Source organism: Rana temporaria, chromosome 4, assembly GCF_905171775.1.
Source record: "Rana temporaria chromosome 4, aRanTem1.1, whole genome shotgun sequence".
NCBI classification, from domain to species: domain Eukaryota; kingdom Metazoa; phylum Chordata; class Amphibia; order Anura; family Ranidae; genus Rana; species Rana temporaria.
In genome coordinates, this window is record NC_053492.1 from 20,169,176 (window position 1) to 20,192,199 (window position 23,024).

General features: G+C 46.4%; 1 protein-coding gene across 6 annotated transcripts in view; it reads right to left on the reverse strand.

Annotated features, from left to right (window-relative positions):
* Positions 1 to 23,024, reverse strand: part of MSRA (methionine sulfoxide reductase A) — a 460,936-nt gene that overhangs the window by 271,876 nt on the left and 166,036 nt on the right. The window lies entirely within an intron of this gene.

Consider the following 23,024-nt stretch of genomic DNA (forward strand, 5'->3'; position numbering starts at 1 on the left):
TAACTATGGAACTGATCCACAGAATCAGTTTCTCATAGTTAGGCAGAAGATCCGACATGTGTAAGGGACTTAACACTGCCGGATCTTAGGATGCAGTACCGCATCCGCCGCTGGGGGCATTTCGTGTCGAAATGCCGCCTCGGGTATGCAAATTAGCACTTACGGAGATCCACGAAGCTTTTCAGCTTAGTTTTTTCTCCGTAAGTTTTAGTTTGCAAATGCAAAATTAGGGCTGCTTTTACAAAGTGTAAACTGTTTACACCTTGTAAAAGCAGACCCTTCTGTCCAGCGACAACGATTTTTTTTTAATTTTGAATTTTTTTTTTCGCGCCGTATCTTTTTTTTTTTCCCGACGCAACTTTATTGACCCGTCGCAATCCACAAAGCTCGGCGTAACGTAATTTCGCGCTATGCACGTCAGGAAAATGGCATCACGAGCATGCGCAGTACGGCCGGCGCGGGAGCGCGCCTAATTTAAATGGGAATCGCCCCATGAAAATAGGAACGCCTTGCGCCGGCGGAATTTAAGTTACACAGCCCAAAATTTCTAGGTAAGTGCTTTGTGGATCGGGCACTTAGGTAGAAGTTTTAAGGCAGTGTAACTTAAATGGAAAAAATTAAGTTACGCCGGATCTTTGTGGATTACCCCCCTAGTCCCTAAGGGGGTAATCCACAAAGAACTTTATTGCGACGGGGTCAATAAAAGTTGCGTCGAAAAAAAAAAAAGATACCGCGCGAAAAAAAAAAAATGCAAAATTAAAAAAAAATCGCGTCGCTGGACAGAAAGGTCTGTTTTTACAAGGTGTAAACAGTTTTACACTTTGTAAAAGCAGCCCTAATTTTGCGTTTGCAAACTAAAACTTACGGAGAAAAAACGAAGCTGAAAAGCTTCGTGGATCCCGTAAGTGCTAATTTGCATACCCGAGGCGGCATTTCGACACGAAATGCCCCCAGCGGCGGATGCGGTACTGCATCCTAAGATCCGGCAGTGTAAGTCCCTTACACATGCCGGATCTTCTGCCTAACTATGGAAAAACTGATTCTGTGGATCAGTTCCATAGTTAGGAACAGGGATACGACGGCGTAACAGCAGTTACGCCGTCGTATACCTTTTGTGGATCTGGCCCTAGGTTCGCTGGAATACATGGCTGGGCATGCAGTCTGGAATTTGGTTTAAAAATGCACTAAAAAGCATCTGGTGTGGGCCAGATTTATTTAAATTCATTTTTTTTTTTTTGTACTTTTTTTTTTTACTTTTTTTTTACTTTATTGCTATCACAAGGTTATCCCTTGTGATAGCAATAAAGTAAAAAAAAAGTAAAAAAAAAAAGATCCCTTGTGATAGTATGGGCCACGACAGGTCCTCTTTATGAAGAGATCTGGAGTCTACGAGATATCTCTTCTCTGGCCCCCAAAGCACCTGAAAAAAAAATGATGCTGTGCAAGCTAATAACAATTTTTTTTTTAATTTTTTTCTTTTACATTGTGTTTTAAAAAAAAAAACTATGATTACTTTTATTGCTGTTACAAGGAATGTTAACATCCCTTGTGACAAAACAGATGGTGACAGCCGCAATGACGTCACTCCCACGCATGCGCGCGGGTGCCGCCACTAACGGTATGATCGCTGTTAGAAGCGGCATGCTCAGTGCGCCTGCACGCCATTGTCTTTCTTTTTGCAAAATATCTCCTAAACCGTGTAGTTTAGGAGATATTTATTGCACCTACGGGTAAGCTTTAATCTAGGCTTACCTGTAGCTTAAAGTGGTCTGTAAGGGTTTACAACCACTTTAACTGTTTTCCCTGGTGTGTGTTCTAACTGTGGGGGGAGGGAACTCACTATAGGAGATGACAGATCGTGGTTCCCAGCTAGTAGGAACTTACGATCTGTCTCTCCTCTCCTCACAGAACTGGGATGTGAGTGTTTACACACACACACACATCCCGGTTCTGCCTCTCGTGCCCGCGGGTGACTGTTGTTTTTTGCATCGGCAGGCCACGAGCATCGGCACGCGTGCCTACTATCCTGCTTAAAGGAGCCAACGTACAGCTACGGTGGCTTGCGGATCGTGCCGACCTGCCGCAGTATAATGACGGCGGCTGGTCGTAAGGGGTTAAAATCACTGCTCCTTTACAAAAAAGTATTATTTTAACCACTTAATCACCGCCTCATAGCCGAATTATGGCTACAGGCGGTTACTTACCCCTGGGAGGACGTCCATGGACGTCCTCCCAGAAATTCCGCTCCCGCACGCCCACGGGAGTGTCCGTGACCGCCGGGTCCTCACGGATCGCGATAAATTGCCACTGATAGCAGCTGTTTACCACGTGATCGCTCTGTCCCAATGATGGAGCGATCACTTGTAAACAAACCGGCGTCATTTTGATGACGCCGGTCCTCCCTCCTCTCTCTGTACCGATCGGTACAGTGTGAGAGGAGAGAGCGGGTGCAGCAGCGCTGTGGGGCTGGATCTGTGACTATTGCAGTCACAGATCCAGCAATCCCTGCTCAGCCATCCCTGAAATACCCTGTGCAATACTCTGCAATACCCCCTGCGCAATACTCTGCAATACCATTACTCTGCAATACCCCCTGCGCAATACTCTGCAATACACCCTGCGCAATACTCTGCAATACCCCCTGCGCAATACTCTGCAATACCCCCTGCGCAATACTCTGAAATATCCCCTGCGCAATACTCTTAAATACCCCCTGCACAATACTCTGCAATACCCCCCGCACAATACTCTGCAATACCCCTTCACAATACTCGGCAATACCCCTGCACATACTCTGCAATACCCCCCGCACAATACTCTGCAATACCCCCTTCACAATACTCTGCAATACCCCCTGCACAATACTCTGCAATAACCCCCACACAATACTCTGCAATACCCCGCACAATACTCTGCAATTCCCCCGCACCATACTCTGCAATACCCCCGCACAATTTTCAGATATTGGCACCATAGCTTGTGGACTCTATAACTTTCACAAATACCAAATAATATTCACCAATTTGTACTTATTTTTACCAAAGATATGTAGCAGTATAAATTTGGCCAAAATTTATGAAGAAAAATTACAAATTTGCTAAATTGTATAACAGAAACAAAGAAAAATTCACTTTTTTGCAGAATTTCAGTATTTTTCTTTTATAGCGTAAAAAATAAAAAACCCAACGGTGATTAAATACCACCGAACCACCCAGTGCTCAAGTGGTTATAAGAAGATTTGCATTGGTACATGTCCCCCAGGGCTGTATCCAGACCCCCATACCCTTTTTATGGCCAATTACATGCATATACAGTGGAACCTCGGATTGCCAGTAACGAGCATTTCGCAATACGAGCACTGTATTTTTTAAATTATAACTCGCTTTGCGAGTATTGTCTCACAAAACAAGCACGATTCAGGCCAAATCGGTGTGCAGTACCGTGTTTGGCCTGAGGTGGGAGGGGGGCGCCGGAGCCGAGCCAAACGTCGCCGATCACACTTGATCTGCACGTTCGGAAATACACGGAAAGACCTGCAGACAGCTCGGCTGGCCTTGGCAAATTTTGTAGGTAGATTCAGAAAGAGTTAGGCCGGCTTATCTACAGATAAGCCGACCTAACTCTGAATCTGCACCGACCTATGTTTAAGTGTATTCTTGCGCCGTCCTATCTTAGATTGCAATGTTGTTGATGGCCGCTAGATGGCGCTTCCATTGCGGCCGGCGTAGATTATGCAAACGAGGGGATGCGCTGATTCACGAACGAACGCCAGGCCGACGCAGTCAAATTACGTTGTTTCCGTAAGAGATAGGCCGCCTAAAGTTAGAGCTATGCTCTAGTGGAATAGTAATGTTAAGTATGCCCGCGTTTCCCGCCGCGAAATTCTAAATTTTTACGTCGTTTGCGTAAGTCGTCCGCGAATCGGGATTTACGTAGTTTACGTCCACGTCGAAATCAATAGGCCCGTACGGCGTACTTAGCCGCAATGCGCACTGGGAAATGTAGTCGGCCGGCGCATGCGCAGTGTAAAAAAACGTCAAAAACGTGAGGTCAAGCCTCATTACCATGATACACGCCCCCCCCCCTCCAAGTCATTTGAATTAGGCGCCCTTACGCCCGCTCGTTTGAGGCTACGTCGCCGTAGATTAGCAGGTAAGTAGATTGAAAATCACTACTAGCCTATTTAATTTACGGCGGTGTAGCCTAAACAGGCTAGGCTACGCCACCCTAAAGATATTCCAATCTCTCTGAATCTACCTAAAAGTCTTTCTGAGGTTTGCCGAGGTCAGCCGAGGTGTCCTCTGTGCCTTTTCGAACGTTTCTGAGGCTCTCCGGTGCCCCCCCTCCTCTGGCCGCATTCGGTATTGCATGCCATTGAAGTCAATGGAACGGATTATGCTCGTAATCTGAGGTTCCACTGTATATGCCTATAAAACGGGGACTTTGGTTTTTCAAGTTCAGGTCTAAACTTTTGTGATGTTTGAGAGTTCTGGCGCAAATCGAACCGGTGGGGGGGTTCTGGCCCAACTCTAGAGACAAATACACACTATAGAGCAGTGATGGTGAACTTTGGCACCCCAGGTGTTTTGGAACTACCTTTCCCATGATTCCATGCACTCTGCAATGTAGTTAAGCATCATGGGAGATGTAGTTCCAAAACATCTGGGGCCGGTTTCAGGTAGGAGATACGATGGCGTATCTCCAGATACGCCGTCGTATCTCTGAGTTGCGACGTCGTATCTATGCGCCTGATTCTTAGAATCAGTTACGCATAGATTTCCCTAAGATCCGACTGGCGTAAGCGTCTTACACCGTCGTATCTTAGGCTGCATATTTACGCTGGCCGCTAGGTGGCGCTTCCGTCAAATTAAACAAGGAATATGCTAATTAGGTAGATACGTCGATTCACAAACGTACGTACGCCCGGCGCTATTTTTTACGTCGTTTACGTTAGGCTTTTTCGGCGTAAGGTTGCTCCTGCTATTATGAGGCGTACGCAATGTTAAGTACGGACGTCGTTCCCGCGTCAAATTTTGAATTTTTTTACGTCGTTTGCGCAAGTCGTTCGCGAATAGGGCTGTACGTAAGTTACGTTCACGTCTAAAGCATTGACGATTTGCGGCGGAATTTCGAGCATGTGCACTGGGATTCTTTTATGAACGGCGTTCGAAAAAAAATTCAAATACGTGGGGTCACACTAAATTTAAATAAAACACGCCCACATCATCCAAATTTGAATTAGGCGGGCTTACGCCGGAGCACATACATTGCGCCGCCGTAACTTAGGGCGCAAATTCTTTCTGAATACGGAACTTGCGCCCTAATTTGCGGCGTAACGTATGGGAGATACGTTACGCCCGCACAAAATTACGCAGGCCTACCTGAATCTAGCCCCTGGGGTGCTATAGAGGGATATGCTTTGTTCATATTTCATGTCTGAGGTTTACAACCACATTAACCCTTGAATGGATATCTTAAAATTAAAGCGAGACTTCTATATGGAATGTAGCAGAGCGTATAGAATGGCTCCCAACGGTGGGGAATTCTTCCCTTCATCCGAGGCTATTGCGCTTTTTTTTTTTTTCGTGTTGATCAAATCAGCCATAAAGGCAATATTAGCATGTAATGAAAAAAAATACAACACCTTCGCATACCGCCGTAATCATAAACAAGGGTGCTTGCCCTGAAAACAGGCTGCTTTCGCTAATAAGTATTCATTATCAGGGGGGGGACGTACACGCCACGAATAAATCTGAAGGCGCGCCATGAATTATGCAAACAACAAAACCGAGGGGCTCGTAAAAAAAGCCGAAAGGCATTAACGCAAACCATTAATATTCCCCAGCATGCCCCGATCCCGGATCGTCTCCAACAAAGGCATATCTTCTCCGCCGCTCCAAATTCACTTACATGATTAAAGAGCTCAGAGGCACGCAGGAGATTTGCGCGGAAATGAAAGAAGGGAAATGAAGGAATCGTTACATTGTAACCATTTATTTTTATACAGTGCCCCCCCCCCCCAAAAAAAATGTCTCCCTTTGTCCACCCCTTTCAACGCATTGAATTGATTGACGGGACAGCTGACAGAAGAGCGCAGCGGGGGGGGGGGGGGGACACACAAAGAACTACAAAGAATCCAGACACACGCTAATTCCTTTACGAGTCCCTTATATATGAAAACCACAAATCCCAGATAATATAGAAGGGGGGAAAGTGCTGGAACTTGCATGTCACTGGAAGATCGAATGTTAAAGTCACTGGCCCAGATTCAAGTAGAATTGCGCGATATTTGCGGGGGAGCAGGGCAACGATTTTGCCCTGCGCCCCCGCAAATATTTTGCGCTGCCCTCGATTCACAGAGCAGAGTAGCTCCAGTGAATTGCGAGGGCGCGCCGGCAAATTTGCTCCGGCGTAAGCGCGCGCAAGTTAAATGATTCCCGCCGGGGGCGGGAATCATTTAAATTAGGCGCCTCACCACCCCGCGCCGAGCGTACAGCGCATGCTCCGTCGGGAAACTTTCCCGACGTGCATTGCGGCAAATGACGTCGCAATGATGTCATTTGCTTCTAAGTGAACGTGAATGGCGTCCAGCGCCATTCACGTTTCACTTACGCAAACGCCGTGAAATTAAAAATTCACGGCGCGGGAAGGCCGGCTATACTTTAGCATTGGCTGCCCCTACTATTAGAAGGGGCAGCCTTGCGCTAAAAGTAGCCGTACGGAAACTCCGTACCTGGCTTGCGCGGGGCCCGCGCAAGCTTGTGAATCAGTGGTAGTATGCCATTTCCATACTAACACGCTGATCACAATGGGAGCGCCCCCTAGCGGCAAGCACAAGAAAGCAGCTAAAATCTGCGAGGCATAAGAGCCTTATGCCGCGCAGATTTTTAGCCTGCAGTCGGTGTAACAAGGTTCCTGAATCAGGAGCACTCGTTACACCGGAGCAAGTAAGCACTTGCGCTGCGTAACCTATGGTTGCGCGGCGCAGTGCTTCTTGAATCTGGGCCAATGTTCCCCTCCCACCCCAATATCAACATTTGTAAATAAGACCTTTTCCATTTCATGACATACCTTATTTTATGAGAATACTGAGGGCCAGATTCTCGTAGAATGGAGTATCTATACGGCGGCGTAACGTATCCGATTTACGTTACGCAGCCGCAAGTTTTTCAGGCAAGTGCTTTATTCACAAAGCACTTGCCTGTAAAGTTGAGGCAGCATAGCGTAAATGACGCGGCGGAATTCAAATTCGGCGGGTAGGGGGCGTGTATCATTTAAATGAAGCGCGTCCCCGCGCCGTCCGTAAAATATCCCAGTGTGCATCGCTCGAAATGACGTCGCAAGGACGTCATTGGTTTCGACGTGAACGTAAATTACGTCCAGCCCCATTCACGGACGAGTTACGCGAACTACGTAAAATTTTCAAATTGCGACGCGGGAACGATGGCCATACTTCACATTGGATACGCCAATCTAGGGGGCATGTTTATCTTTACGCGGCGTATCTCTTAGGCCTCGTACACACGCCGGGACATGTCCGATGAAAACGGTCCGCTGGCGGATTTTGGTCTGATGGCTGTACACACCATCAGACCAAATTTCCCACGGACAGCGAACGCGGTGACGTGGCCGCGTGACGATGACGCGACGATGTGCGCGACCCTGGAAGGTCAATGCTTCCACGCATGCGTCGAATCACTTCGACGCATGCGAGGGCTTTCGGCCGAGCGGACATGTCCAGTGAGTCGTACAGACGACCGAACATGTCCGACGGACAGGCTTCCAGCGGACATGTTTCTTAGCATGCTAAGAAACATTTGTCCGCTGGAAAACTGTCCGATCCGCAGGAAAATTGTCCGGTCGTCCGTACACACGACCGAACATGTCTGCTGAAACTGGTCTGCGGAATGGCACGGCTGGGCACAAGCACATACAGGTATGTCCTCTTTAAGTGCCCAGCCATGGGTCGCGGGACCCGCGGACCTGATCGTCGCTGGAGTCCCACGATCGGGGACTGAAGAACGGGGAGAGCTGTGTGTAAACGAAGCTTCCCCGTTCTTCACTGTGGCGCCGTCATCGATCGTGTGTTCCCTTTTATAGGGAAACACAATCAATGACGTCACACCTACAGCCACAACACCCCCTACAGTTAGAAACACAAATGAGGTCACACTTGAAACCCTTCAGTGCCCCTTGTGGTTAACTCCCAAACTGCAATGTCATTTTCACAGTAAACAATGCATTCAGTGAAAATGAACAATGGTCCCAAAAATGTGTCCAAAATTGTCCGAAGTGTCCGCCATAATGTCGCAGTCATGAAAAAAAAAAGCTGATCGCCGCCATTAGTAGTAACAAAAAAAATAATAAAAATGCAATAAAACTATCCCCTATTTTGAAAACGCTATAAATTTTGCGCAAACCAAATCGATAAACGGCTTATTGCGTTATTTTTTTTTTTTACCAAAAATAGGTAAAGAATTAGTATCGGCCTTAAACTGAAGAAAAAAATGTTTTTTTATATATATTTTTGGGGGATATTTATTATAATAGCAAAAAGTAAAAAATATTACATTTTTTAAAAATTGTCGCTCTATTCTTGTTTATAGCGCAAAAAAATAAAAAACGCAGAGGTGATCAAATACCACCAAAAGAAAGCTCTATTTGTGGGAAAAAAAGGTCGCCAATTTTGTTTGGGAGCCACGTCGCACGACCGCGCAATTGTCAGTTAAAGCGACGCAGTGCCGAATCGCAAAAACTCTGGCAGGTCACTTTAGAGCTGCCTAAAGGTCCTGGCTTACTGTAAGTGGTTAAAGTGGATGTAAACACACTCTCATCCTTTCTAAACTACTGCCATAGTGCTGATCTATAAGGATATAGACGCCTCCTGCATGTATCCTTACCTGTCAAATGTCTCCCCTCTGTCTGTTATAAGAACTGAAAAACTGCAGATTCTGTGGGTGGATCTGTTGTCTGGAGCTCTGTGGGTGAAATCGTGATGTCAGTAGACTCCCCGCCCTCCTCTACACTCCCCTTGTCAACATGCATTTGTTCCTGTGTATTCCTTACACTAAATTCTGCTATGATCACTAACATCCAGTCAAAATCCAGAAAATTAACCACGTGACTTCAGAAAAGGAGTGGGAATTAAAAAATAATGCCTGTCTCCAGGCTGGTGCATGAGATATGTAAATGACCTGTCACTCACAGCAAGGGGGCGGAACGGACTAAGGTTTTTCTCTGTAAGTCCGTTTTATTTCACTGAACAATAAAAGAGGATTGCTCAGAGCTGGATTAACTCTGTGTGGCAAGACTGGGCAGAGATGATAGGAAATATTATCTACGCTACAATTGCGACATAAAAAAAATATATGTTTTCGAGTTTACATCCACTTTAACCACTTAAGCCCCGGACCTTTAGGCAGCTAAATGCCCAGGCCAGGTTTTGCGATTCGGCACAGCGTCGCTTTAACAGATAATTGCGCGGTCGTGCGACGTGGCTCCCAAACAAAATTGGCGTCCTTTTTTTCCCACAAATAGAGCTTTCTTTTGGTGGTATTTGATCACCTCTGCGGTTTTTATTTTTTGCGCTATAAACAAAAATAGAACGTCAATTTTGAAAAAAAATTCTATATTTTTTCCTTTTTGCTATAATAAATATCCCCCAAAAACATATATAAAAAAAAAATTCCCCTCAGTTTAGGCCGATACGTATTCTTCGACCTATTTTTAGTAAAAAAAATCGCAATAAGCGTTTATCTATTGATTTGCGCAAAATGTATAGCGTTTACAAAATAGGGGATAGTTTTATTGCATTTTATAAAAAAAAATTTTTTTACTACTAATGGCGGCGATCAGCGATTTTTTTTCGTGACTGCGACATTATGGCGGACACTTCGGACAATTTTGTCAAATTTTTGGACCATTGTCATTTTCACAGCAAAAAATGCATTTAAATTGCATTGTTTACTGTGAAAATGACAGTTGCAGTTTGGGAGTTAACCACAGGGGGCTGTAGGAGTTAGGGTTCATCTAGTGTGTGTTTACAACTGTAGGGGTGTGGCTGTAGGACTGACGTCATCGATCGAGTCTCCCTTATATAAGGGATCACTCGATCGATGCAGCTGCCACAGTGAAGCACGGGGAAGCCATACGACTCTCCCCGTTCTTCAGCTCTGGGGAGCGATCGCGACAGAGCGGCTATAAACAAATAGGCGCGCCGTCGTCCCGGATCGCTCCCCGAGGGAACCCGACCGCCGCATGTAGCGTGGGGGGTCCCGATCGGACCCCCCACCCGCTAGAAGGCAAGGACGTACATGTACGCCCATTTGCCTGTACGTGCCATTCTGTGGACGTACATATACATGCGGCGGTCGAGAAGTGGTTAAGAGAGCAAAAGAAAGAAAAACTGTTTCATTGGACTTATTGTAGCCAGATGAGAACTTCTCAAACTTCTCCCTGAGCCAATACTCTAGAGAAAGGGGCAACGCGCTCCGCATAACACTAGAGCAGAAATACACAATGGCCTGGGTCAGTACAGATTAGAAATCGATCGGCGTCTGGGCGCTATTGATAGGCTCAGCAGGCTGCCGGAGCCGGAGTATAAATCTCTGGGGTAAGATACGGCACAGATCACAATCACTCTAAAGACAGATGTGTATTGCGGTATAAACCGCCAACGCCAATTCATAAAAGGCAGCAGAAAATTCAATAGTCGGCTGGGAACATTTCTGGGACTATAAAAACTAAAACGAGGGACGATTTTCAGCGGCAATAAGCAAGAAAGTAATATAGAAATATCGAGCCTGAATAGCGATGATAGCTCGGGCGGCTATCAAATCATCCAGGTTATGCCGACAGAAAACAATTTTAACAAACATTTCTGATTGGCAATTTAAAGCTGAACTTTGGAGTAAGCAAACATTGTCTGAATACAAGAGAGTCGTGTGTATTCTTCTCTGAATCTTGGTTCTGGAGACAGGATACCCAGTGACACCGAGGGGAAGGGGACTCCCAGGTTACGGCCTTCTGACATAAACAGGCAGCTACACTGGACAGGGCACATACAGACAGGGACAGGGACATGCTTGGGACACCTAACCAGAGGGACAAGAGTCTTTAGCAGCACTGGGTTGCTCAGGGGCCACACAGGAACACTAGTTGCTGGTTGCAGTGCATAGGGTCACACAGAAAGACTGGATAGAGGCTGGAGTGCATAAGGGCATTGGAGACACTTGATGAGGGATAGAGTGCATGGAGTTTTTGGCAAAACTGGGTGCAAGCCAAGGTGGATGAGGCCATTGGGAAAACTGGATGCAAGCCAAGGTGGATGAGGCCATTGGGAAAACTGGATGCAAGCCAAGGTGGATGAGGCCATTGGGAAAACTGGATGCAAGCCAAGGTGGATGAGGCCATTGGGAAAACTGGATGCAAGCCAAGGTGGATGAGGCCATTGGGAAAACTGGATGCAAGCCAAGGTGGATGAGGCCATTGGGGACACTGGATGCAAGCCAAGGTGGATGAGGCCATTGGGAACACTGGATGCAAGCCAAGGTGGATGAGGCCATTGGGAACACTGGATGCAAACCAAGGTGGATGAGGCCATTGGGAACACTGGATGCAAGCCAAGGTGGATGAGGCCATTGGGAAAACTGGATGCAAGCCAAGGTGGATGAGGCCATTAGGGACACTGAATGGAAGCCAAGGTGGATGAGACCATTGGGAACACTGGATGCAAGCCAAGGTGGATGAGACTATTGGGGACACTGGATGCAAGCCAAGGTGGATGAGGCCATTGGAAAAACTGGATGCAAGCCAAGGTGGATGAGGCCACTGGGAAAACTTGATGCAAGTCAAGGTGGATGAGGCCATTGGGAACACTGGATGCAAGCCAAGGTGGATGAGGCCATTGGGGACACTGGATGCAAGCCTAGGTGGATGAGGCCATTGGGGACACTGGATGCAAGCCAAGGTGCATGAGGCCATTGGGGACACTGGATGCAAGTTGGAGTGCACAGGGACACAGATGAGTCTGTTTATAAAGGCACAGGGTCTAAATAGCCATCTGGTTTTGCTGCTGATATTTCCCAGGTTGCAGCCTTCTGACAGAAACAGACAGCTATATCGGACAGGGTACAGACACACAGGAGAGAATTTTTTGCAGTACAGGACTGCTGGGGACACTGAACCCACCGGGTCACACAGGAACACTAGATCCTTGTGGCAGTGCGTAGTGTCACACAGAAACACTGGATAGAGGCTGGAGTACATTGGGGACACTGGATGAGGGATGGAGTGCATGGAGTCCTTGGGGACACTGGATGAGGGATGGAGTCTTTGGGGACACTGGATGAGGGATGGAGTGCATGGAGTCTTTGGGGACACTGGATGAGGGATGGAGTGCATGGAGTCTTTGGGGACACTGGATGAGGGATGGAGTGCATGGAGTCTTTGGGGACACTGGATGCGGGATGGAGTCTTTGGGGACACTGGATGGAGGCTGGAGTGCATAGGGTCATTGGAGACACTGAATGAGGGGTGGAGTGCATGGGGTCTTTGGGGACACTGGATGGAGGCTGGAGTGCATAGGGTCATTGGGGACACTGAATGAGGGGTGGAGTTAGGGTTGCCACCTCATCCCTTTAAAAAGGAACACATCTGAATTACACAGGTTCTGAGGCTAATTTAATGCAGATAAGGCACCAAGTGAGTTTAATTACCACCTTAATCAGCCACAGATGTGTTCCTTTTTAAAGGGATGAGGTGGCAACCCTAGGTGGAGTGCATGGGGTCTTTGGGGACACTGGATGGAGGCTGGAGTGCATAGGGTCATTGGGGACACTGAATGAGGGGTGGAGTGCATGGGGTCTTTGGGGACACTGGGTGGAGGCTGGAGTGCATAGGGTCATTGGGGACACTGAATGAGGGGTGGAGTGCATGGGGTCTTTGGGGACACTGGATGAGGGATGTAGTGCATGGGGTCATTGGGGTCACTGCATGAGGGATGGAGTGCATGGGGTCTTTGGGGACACTGGATGAGGGATGTAGTGCATGGGGTCATTGGGGTCACTGCATGAGGGATGGAGTGCATGGGGTCTTTGGGGACACTGCATGGGGTCATTGGGGACACTGGATGGAGGCTGGAGTACATGGGGTCATTGGGGACACTGGATGCAAGCTGAAGTGCATAGGGTCATTGATGACAACGGATGCAGGCTGCAGTGCACAGGGTTCCTGAGGACATTAGATGCAGGCTGTAATACATGGGGACCCTGGAAACACTGGTGAGAGTCTCAATAGTCTTTAGCAACACTGGGTTTTTTGGGGGTCACACAAGAACAATGGAAGCTGGCTGCAATGCACAGGGTTACATAGGAACACTGGATGGAGGCTGGAGCGCACAGAAACACAGGTGAGAGCCTTTAGAATGGCCAAGGCATAGGGCCTGGTATTCACCAGAGCAGCCTGCAAGGGGTGATGAGTTTTGCTGCTGATGGCTCCCAGGTTGCTGAACTCTGACTCACCCAAACACGCAGCTACGGTGCGCAGCAATACCAATATTGTGTGGTTTTACTGTCATTTTTATACTCTTGAGCCCTGGATGCATGTTTGCATTTTTTTAAAACAATCCCCTGGGGTGTACAGTCCATTGTAGAGATTTTACCAAACTCTGTAGCAGATTCCTAACTTTTGCCGCTCTGAAAAAATAGCACTTTCTTTCACCATGTCCTGTGTAGGCTGATTCTAAATAGGAGGATCGGGTTCATTACATTCACCTGGTGCACTCTCAGTGTTCCACCTGCTCCCTCATTAAAGTGTAAGTAAACTCCCCCTATCATTTTTAGCCAAGGAAGCTGCCATCTTTGCCTCGGTTTAACCACTTCAGCCCCAGAAGAATTTACCCCCTTCCTGACCAGAGCACTTTTTGCGATCCGGCACTGCGTCGCTTTAACCGACAATTGCGCTGTCGTGCGACATGGCACCCAAACAAAATTTACGTCCTTTTTTTCGCACAAATAGAGCTTTCGTTTGGTGGTAATTTTTTGCGCTATAAACAAAAAAAAAGGCAGATATTTTGAAAAAAAAGCAATATTCTTTACTTTTTGCTATAATAAATATCCCCAAAAATCTAAAAAAAAAATAAAAAAAAAGTTTCCTCAGTTTAGGCCGATATGTATTCTTTTACATATTTTTAGAAAAAAAGAAATATCGCAGTAAGCGTTTATTGATTGGTTTGCACAAAAGTTATAGCGTCTACAAAATAGGGGATAGATTTATGGCATTTTTTTTTTTTTTAATAGTTGGCAGCGATCTGTGATTTTTATTGTGACTGCGACATTATGGTGGACACATCGGACACTTTTGACGCCATTTTGGGACAATTGGGTAGATTCAGGTAGCGTTGCCCCTTTTTTTCCTGCGCTACACGCGATTAACGGAGCAGTAGCTCCGTAAATTGCGTGTGCGCTCCGGAAAACTGCCCGGCGTAAGGGCGCGTAATTTAAATGATCCCGTAGGGGGCGTGGATCATTTAAATTAGGCGCGTTCCCACGCCGAACGTAGTGCGCATGCTCCGTCGGGAAACTTTCCCGACGTGCATTGCGGCAAATGACGTAGCAAGGACGTCATTTGCTTCAAAGTGAACGTGAATGGCGTCCAGCGCCATTCACGATTCACTTACGCAAACAACGTAAAATGTAAAACAACGTAACATTGGCTGCCCCTGCTATTAGCAGGAGCAGCCTTAGGCGAAACCCGACGTACGCAAACGACGTAAACTGCGTACGCAGGGCTCGCGTAGGGTTGTGAATCGGCATTAGTATGCAATTTGCATACTCTACGCTGACCACAACGGGAACGCCCCCTAGCGGCCAACGTAAGAATGCAGCCTATGATATGACTGGCATAAGAGCCTTATGCTAGTCATATCTTAGGCTGCCGTCGGCGTAACGAGGTTCCTGAATCAGGAGCATTCGTAACGCCGGCGCAAGTAAGCAATTGCGCTGCGTAATTCGAGATTTTCCTAGCTTGTGACGGCCCCACCCCTGGCGCACCACGTCATTGGATGTGATTGACTTTGGCGCAAGCCAATGGCTGTGCTGCTATCAATCCATCCAATCTAGCCAATCAACGGCCAGACTCCGTAGAGAAGAGGATGGCGGGGATGCGCACAGCAGGTGAACGGGCTCAGGTAAGTAAAACGGGGGGCTGGGGGGCCGTCATTGCCAGGTGTTTTTTTCACCTTAATGCATAGGATGCCAAAAGGTGAAAAACCACAAACCTTTACAACCCCTTTAACCACTTAACCCCCGGACCATATTGTTGGTCAAAGATCAGAGCATTTTTTGCGATTTGGCACTGCGTCGCTTTAACTGACAATTGTGCGGTCGTGCGACGTGGCTCCCAAACAAAATTGGCGTCCTTTTTTCCCCACAAATAGAGCTTTCTTTTGGTGGTATTTGATCACCTCTGCGGGTTTTTTTTTTGCGCTATAAACAAAAATAGAGCGTCAATTTTGAAAAAAAATCAATATTTTTTACTTGTTGCTATAATAAATATCCCCCAAAAATATATAAAAAAACTTTTTTTTCCTCAGTTTAAGCCGATACGTTTTCTTCTACATATTTTTGGTAAAAAAAAATCACAATAAGCGTTTATCGATTGGTTTGCGCAAAATGTATAGCGTTTACAAAATGGGGGATAGTTTTATTGCATTTTTATTAATTTTTTATTTTTTTTTACTACTAATGGCGGCGATCAGAGATTTTTTTCGTGACTGCGACATTATGGCGGACACTTTGGACAATTTTGACACATTTTTGGGACCATTGTCATTTTCACAGCAAAAAATGCATTGTTTATTGTGGAAATGACAGTTGCAGTTTGGGAGTTAACCACAAGGGGGGCGCTGAAGGGGTTAAGTGTGACCTCATCTGTGTTTCTAACTGTAGGGGGGTGTGGCTGTAGGTCTGACGTCATTGATTGTGGTTTCCTATATTAGGGATGACACGATCGATGACGGCGCCACAGTGAAGAACGGGGAAGCTGTGTTTACACACACCTCTCCTCGTTTCATCAGCTCCGGGGACCGATCGCGGGACTCCAGCGGCGATCGGGTCCGCGAGTCCCACGGCCACGGAGCTTGGGACCGGGTCGCGGGCGCGCGCCCGTCACCTACGGCTGGGCATTTAACAACCACGTACAGGTACGTGATTGTGCCCAGCCGTGCCATTCTGCTGACGTATATCGGCGTTAGGCGGTCCTTAAGTAGTTAAGTGTGTCCTAAAAAGTGATTCTAACTGTGTGGGGGCTGGGCTATGAGTGACACAACAGTGATCACTGCTCCCGATGACAGGGAGCAGTAGGTCTCTGTCCTGTCACTAGGCAGAACAGGGAAATGCCTTGTTTAATAGGCATCTTCCCGTTCTGCAGCTCCGTGACACGATCGCGGGACACCAACGGTCATCGAGCCCGCGGGTCCGGTCACGGAGGTCGCGGCAGGGGCACGTCAAATTCTAAGGGACGTAAAGGTACGTCCCTTTGCGCAGCAGACGTAAATCTACAGGCGGCAGTCGGCAGTGGTCTCCCCTGCGCGAGAGCCCGTAGCTATACGTCAGCTCTCGAAGCGGCCACTAGGGGCGCGTGCCTCCCGCTCGTCCCTGACTCCCGTGCGTGTGCCCGGTGGGCGCGATCGCCGCCGGGCACCCGCGATTGCTCGTTACAGAGCGAGGACCGGGAGCCGTGTGTGTAAACACACAGCTCCCGGTCCTGTCAGGGGAGAATAGCCTGACCGTCTGTTCATACAATGTATGAACAGCGATCAGTCATTTCCCCTAGTGAGTCCACTCCCCCCCCTACAGTTAGAACACACCCAGGGAACATACTTAACCCCTTCCCCGCCCCCTAGTGTTAACCCCTTCCCTGCCAGTGGCATTTTTATAGTAATCCAATGCATTTTTATAGCACTGATCGCTATAAAAATGCCAATGGTCCCAAAAATTTGTCAAAAGTGTCCGAAGTGTCCACCATAATGTCGCAGTCCCGGGAAAAAAATCGCTGATCGCCGCCATTACTAGTAAAAGAAAAATATTAATAAAAATGGCATAAAACCACCCCCTATTTTGTAAACGCTATAGATTTTGCGCAAACCAATCAATAAACGTTTATTGCGATTTTTTTTTAACGAAAAATAGGTAGAAGAATACGTATCGGCCTAAACTGAGGAAATTTTTTTTTTTTAATATATTTTTGGGAGATATTTATTATAGCAAAAAGTAAAAAATATTCATTTTTTTCAAAATTGTCGCTCTATTTTTGTTTATAGCGCAAAAAATAAAAACCGCAGAGGTGATCAAATACCACCAAAAGAAAGCTCTATTTGTGGGGGAAAAAGGACGTCAATTTTGTTTGGGAGCCACGTCGCACGACCGCGCAGTTGTCAGTTAAAGCGACGCAGTGCCGAATCGCAAAAAGTGCTCTGGTCTTTGACCAGCAATATGGTCCGGGGCTTAAGTGGTTAAAGAGGACCTGCCAGTTTCCTCTGAATGGCACCAGTAACCTGGGTTCTGCCAGTAGAGGTTTATGTTAAGTAATAAAACCACAATCCTCATTTCTCAAAGCATTTATCCAAATTGCCCCAATCGCACTCACAGCTGGGGATTGCATGCTTAAAGTCTAATCTGGGGTGGCAATACAGACAGTTCTTGTCTCAATGTCGTTTATATGAGGCTCGAAGTGACGCGGGGTGAGACCAGACAGAAGATATGAGAAGCAGCAAGGTATTGGAGGTCAGACACACGCACTGGAGGAGGCAGCCATCATACTGCAGCAAGGATTGCCATAGCAACCAGTCCACAGCTATGCAGTTCTGTACTTGTATATGGCGTATAATCCTGACACCCCCCCCCCCCTCCCAAACCCGCCTTTCCTCTAAAAAAAAAAAAAAGGCTGGTCTATCGCCTCGCAACAGAAATTAGCATTCAAATCCTCGGCTTCCAGCACAAGTCGTTCCCCAGACATCTTTATTAATGCTGAAAACTCCTGATCTATGCAATAATATATTTTCCCTGCCATAAAATTGCCCTGATTTGGCCACGTATGTTATGTGGTGGTAAAAAAGGAATGTCGTTTTAAGACACGGGCCTCATAAAAAACGCCCGCTCAATGCCGAGACGACGTGAACGTAACTTACGCAAAGCCCTATACGCATACGTTTTACGCAAACGACGTAAACGACGGAAAATTCGACGCTGTCCCGACGTCCATACTTAACATTGCGTACGCCTCATGAGGCAGGGGTAACGTTACGCCGAAAAAAGCCTTACGTAAACTACGTAAAAAAATTCGCCGGGCGGACGTACGTTCTGAGAATCGGCGTATCTAGCTAATTTGCATACTCTACGCGGAAATCAACGGCAGCGCCACCTAGCGGCCAGCGTAAATATGCACCTAAGATCCGACGGCATACTAAGACGTACGTCAGTCGACCCACATCCAGGCGTATCTTGTTTTGTGGATACAAAACAAAGATACGCCAGGGCATCCTAGAAGTTACGCGGCGTATCAATAGATACGCCGACGTAACTTTTTTGTGGATCCGGGCCACAGTGCCTTCCTACTAAACAGGGTTCCTCTTGTGATTTACGTATCAAACAGAAGTAAAGAAGGTTTTAAGAGCTGTCCTTGCCCCCCTTTTTATTGCTGTAGGGCGGTGGTCTCCAAATTGGGGCTCAGGGGCCAGATGTGACTTTACCCAGCCCTTAGGGGACTATTCCTCAAGGTGACACCAATGGTGGGGCAACCTTACTCCCATTAACACCATTGATGGGACACGATTCCTCCCTTCGATAGCAACAATGGGGCACTACTTCTCCAGCTGACACCAATTATGGAGCACCATTCCTTCTACTGACATCAATATATGGAGGACTATTCCTCCCATTAACACCAATAATAGAGCACTATTCCTCGCATTGAAACAAATGAAGGGGCATGGTTTACTCCCACTGGTCATAGTCTTGCCCCCCCCCCCCCCCAAAGCCTGGAGGACAGTACAGTAGACTAGCCATTTGCGTAGGAAGTTTGAGGACCCCTGGTGTAGGGCACCAAAGGACCCTCTAGGGCACATATGTCAAACACAAGGCCACGAGCCTAATCCGACCCTCCAGGCCTTGTCGTCTGGCCTTTGCATCCAGTTTTGCAGCAAAAACATGGTGGAACTCCATTGCACCACCTCCAGCTCTCACCTTCCGCTCCCAGTCTTACTGTCACTTGTAAACACAGAAGCCGTCTGTGTTTAAAAGGGACAGCTTTGCTCTCAGCGGCTCCTGGAACTAACAAATCCTTGCACACACGCACCGCGGCGATAGGTCGCCAGAATCTGAGACACAAAATGATCTCCCTGCAAGGCTAGGCAGAGCCGCCTAATCCTGAGCTATGCACTCTGTACATCGCGTACTCCTGAACTCTGTGTAATCCTGAGCTCTGTACTCTGTATGTAGCATAATTCTGAGCTCTGCATTCTGTACATAGCGTACTCCTGAACACTGCACTCTCTACGTAGCGTAATCCTGAGTTATGCACTCTGTACATAGCGTACTCCTGAACTCTGTGTAATCCTGAGCTCTGTACTCTGTATGTAGCATAATTCTGAGCTCTGCAATCTGTACATAGCGTACTCCTGAACGCTGCACTCTCTACTTAGCGTACTCCTGAACTCTGCACTCTCTACGTAGCGCAATCCTGAGCTCTGTACTCTGTAAATAGCGTACTCCTGAACTCTGCATTCTGTATGTAGCGTAATTCTGAGCTCTGCACTCTGTACGTAATGCACTCCTGAACCCTGCACTCTGTACATAGCGCACCCCAGATACAACCGGCCCTTTGAGGGCAACCATACTGCTGAGGCGGCCCGCAATGAAATTGAGATTGACACCCCTGCACTAGGGCGATGAGCGGTTGAGAAGGAAACCCATGGTGTCCTCCAGAATCTAACAAGGATTGGAATGTAGTAGAGGAACGGTACAACGTCCATTCTGACCATACACGCAAAAATGTGTCCATACAATCATTGTCTCCTCCTATCAAGCTCTCCATGTTCATTATGTCATTCAAAATGGTCACCCAGGTAAAAAGTGATGGAGTTTCTATTTCTAATATCTAGAGAAAGTCTTTCAGTTGGCAGATGGATATTATCTTAAAATGTTTTCTTTCATGCTTTATTGGAGCTTGGACAATGCCGCAATCTGAGGTGCTGGCATATCTGTGTTTTATTGTCAAGAAAGGTCCACCAAACCAACAGGGATTGGAATGTAGCGGTGGAGTGGTATAACGGCAATCCAGACCATTGTGACCCATGACAGAAATCTTAAAATGTTTGCTTTGATTGATTTTATTTTATTGGAGCTTGGGAGCATGGACTACAATGCAATCTTAGGTGTTGACGTTATCTGTGTGTCATTATCAAGGACATTCTAGGAAACCAAGAGGGACTGAAATGTAGTGGAGGAATGGTACAACATCTATTCTGACCAAACACACAGAAATGGGTCCATATGATTGTTCTCTTCTGCTACCAGGATCTCCATGTTCATTACTTCATTCAAAATGGTGCTCATGTAGAGAGTGATGACATCTGTCTATTTCCAGTATCTAAAGATAGTCATTCGGCTGGCAGATAGGCCGAATCTTAAAATATCTGATGCCCTTATTGGAGCCTGGGAGCATGGACAACAACTCATGCCGCGTACACATGATCACATTTTCCAACAAGAAAAGTCCGATGTGAGCTTGGTCGGAAATTCCGACCGTGTGTAGGCTCCATCTGACTTTTCCTGTCGGAGTGTCTGTGGCAATTCCGACGCGCAAAATTTGCGGAAACAATTCAATGCATGCTCGGAAGCATTGAACCTCATTTTCTCGGCTCGTCGTAGTGTTATACGTCACTACGTTCTTGACGGTCGAAAGTTCAGAGAACTTTTGTGTGATCGTGCGTATGCAAGTCAAGCTTGAGCGGAATTCCGTTGGAAAAACCATCCAAGGTTTTTCCGACGGAAAATCTGATCGTGTGTACGCAACATTAGGCTCAGGTGTTGGCATTATCAATGCAACATTGTCAGGAATGCTGTAGGAAACCAACAGGCACTGGAATGTAGCAAAGAAATGGTACAACATCCAATCCGACGAAACATGCAAAAATGGGGCCATATGATCATTGACCCCTGCTATTAAGCTCTCCACATGCATTATCACATTTAAAATGGCAACTTAAGTTCAGCTAGGGTGATGAGAGGTCAGGTGGGAAACCCATGTTCTCTTCCAAGTTCTAAGAATGCTCTAGGAACCCAACAGAGTTGGACACTAGCGAAGGACTGGTACGATGTCCATTCCAAACATACACATATAAATGAGTCCATACGATTTTTGTATCCTGCTCTCAAGCTTTCCAAATGCATTATCTTGTTCGAAATGGCCACTGGCTTTGAGAGTCATGCAATTTCTGTTTCCAGTATCTAGAGATAGTCGTTCAGGGGGCAGATAGACAGAATCTTAATAGGTTTGCTTTGATGCCTTTATTGAAGCCTGAGAGCATGGACAACACAATCTCAGGTGTTGCAGGTATCTGTATAAATACTTGTATTGTCATGTTGATGCAAGTTACGCCCACCACTCCATCCTAAAACCCAATGAGGGACCCACTATGGCACTTTCAGTGGATTGTGGGAAGTAGAGGGAGGTATTCCTGGTTGCTAGTGGCAGCTGTGGTTCTACAATCAAAGCTTAATAAAGATCAAATCTGCGAAATACCAATTATTCATTGGTCAAAACCTATCTTGGATCATATCTTCCACCAACAATCATTCCACAAAGTCTCACTTAGATCATATCTTCCACCAACAATCATTCCACAAAGTATCACTTAGATCATATCTTCCACCAACAATCATTCCGCGATCAAAGCCTCACTTAGATCATATCTTCCACCAACAATCATTCCAAGATCAAAGCCTCACTTAGATCACATCTTCCACCAACAATCATTCCACAAAGTCTCACTTAGATCACATCTTCCACCAACAATCATTCCACGATCAAAGCCTCACTTAGATCACATCTTCCACCAACAATCATTCCACGATCAAAGCCTCACTTAGATCATATCTTCCACCAACAATCATTCCACGATCAAAGCCTCACTTAGATCATATCTTCCACCAACAATGATTCCACGAAGTCTCACTTAGATCATATCTTCCACCAACAATCATTCCACGATCAAAGCTCACTTAGATAACTTCCACCAACAATCATTCCACGATCAAGCCTCACTTAGATCATAATCTTCCACCAACAATCATTCCAACGATCAAAGCCTCACTTAGATCATATCTTCCACCAACAATCATCCACGATCAAAGCCTCACTTAGATCATATTTTTCACCAACAATCATTCCACGATCAAAGCCTCACTTAGATCATATCTTCCACTAACAATCATTCCATGATCAAAGCCTCACTTAGATCATATCTTCCACCAACAATCATTCCACGATCAAAGCCTCACTTAGATCATATCTTCCACCAACAATCATTCCACGATCAAAGCCTCACATAGATCCTACCTTCCACCAACAATCATTCCACGATCAAAGCCTCACTTAGATCATATTTTTCACCAACAATCATTCCATGATCAAAGCCTCACTTGGATTAATTTTTATACCAACAATCATTCCACAAAGTCTCACTTAGATCATATCTTCCACCAACAATCATTCCACAAAGTCTCACTTAGATCATATCTTCCACCAACAATTATTCCACAAAGTCTCACTTAGATCACATCTTCCACCAACAATCATTCTACAAAGTCTCACTTAGATCATATCTTCCACCAACAATCATTCCACAAAGTCTCACTTAGATCATATCTTCCACCAACATTCATTCCACAAAGTCTCACTTAGATCATATCTTCCACCAACAATCATTCCACAAAGTCTCACTTAGATCATATCTTCCGCCAACA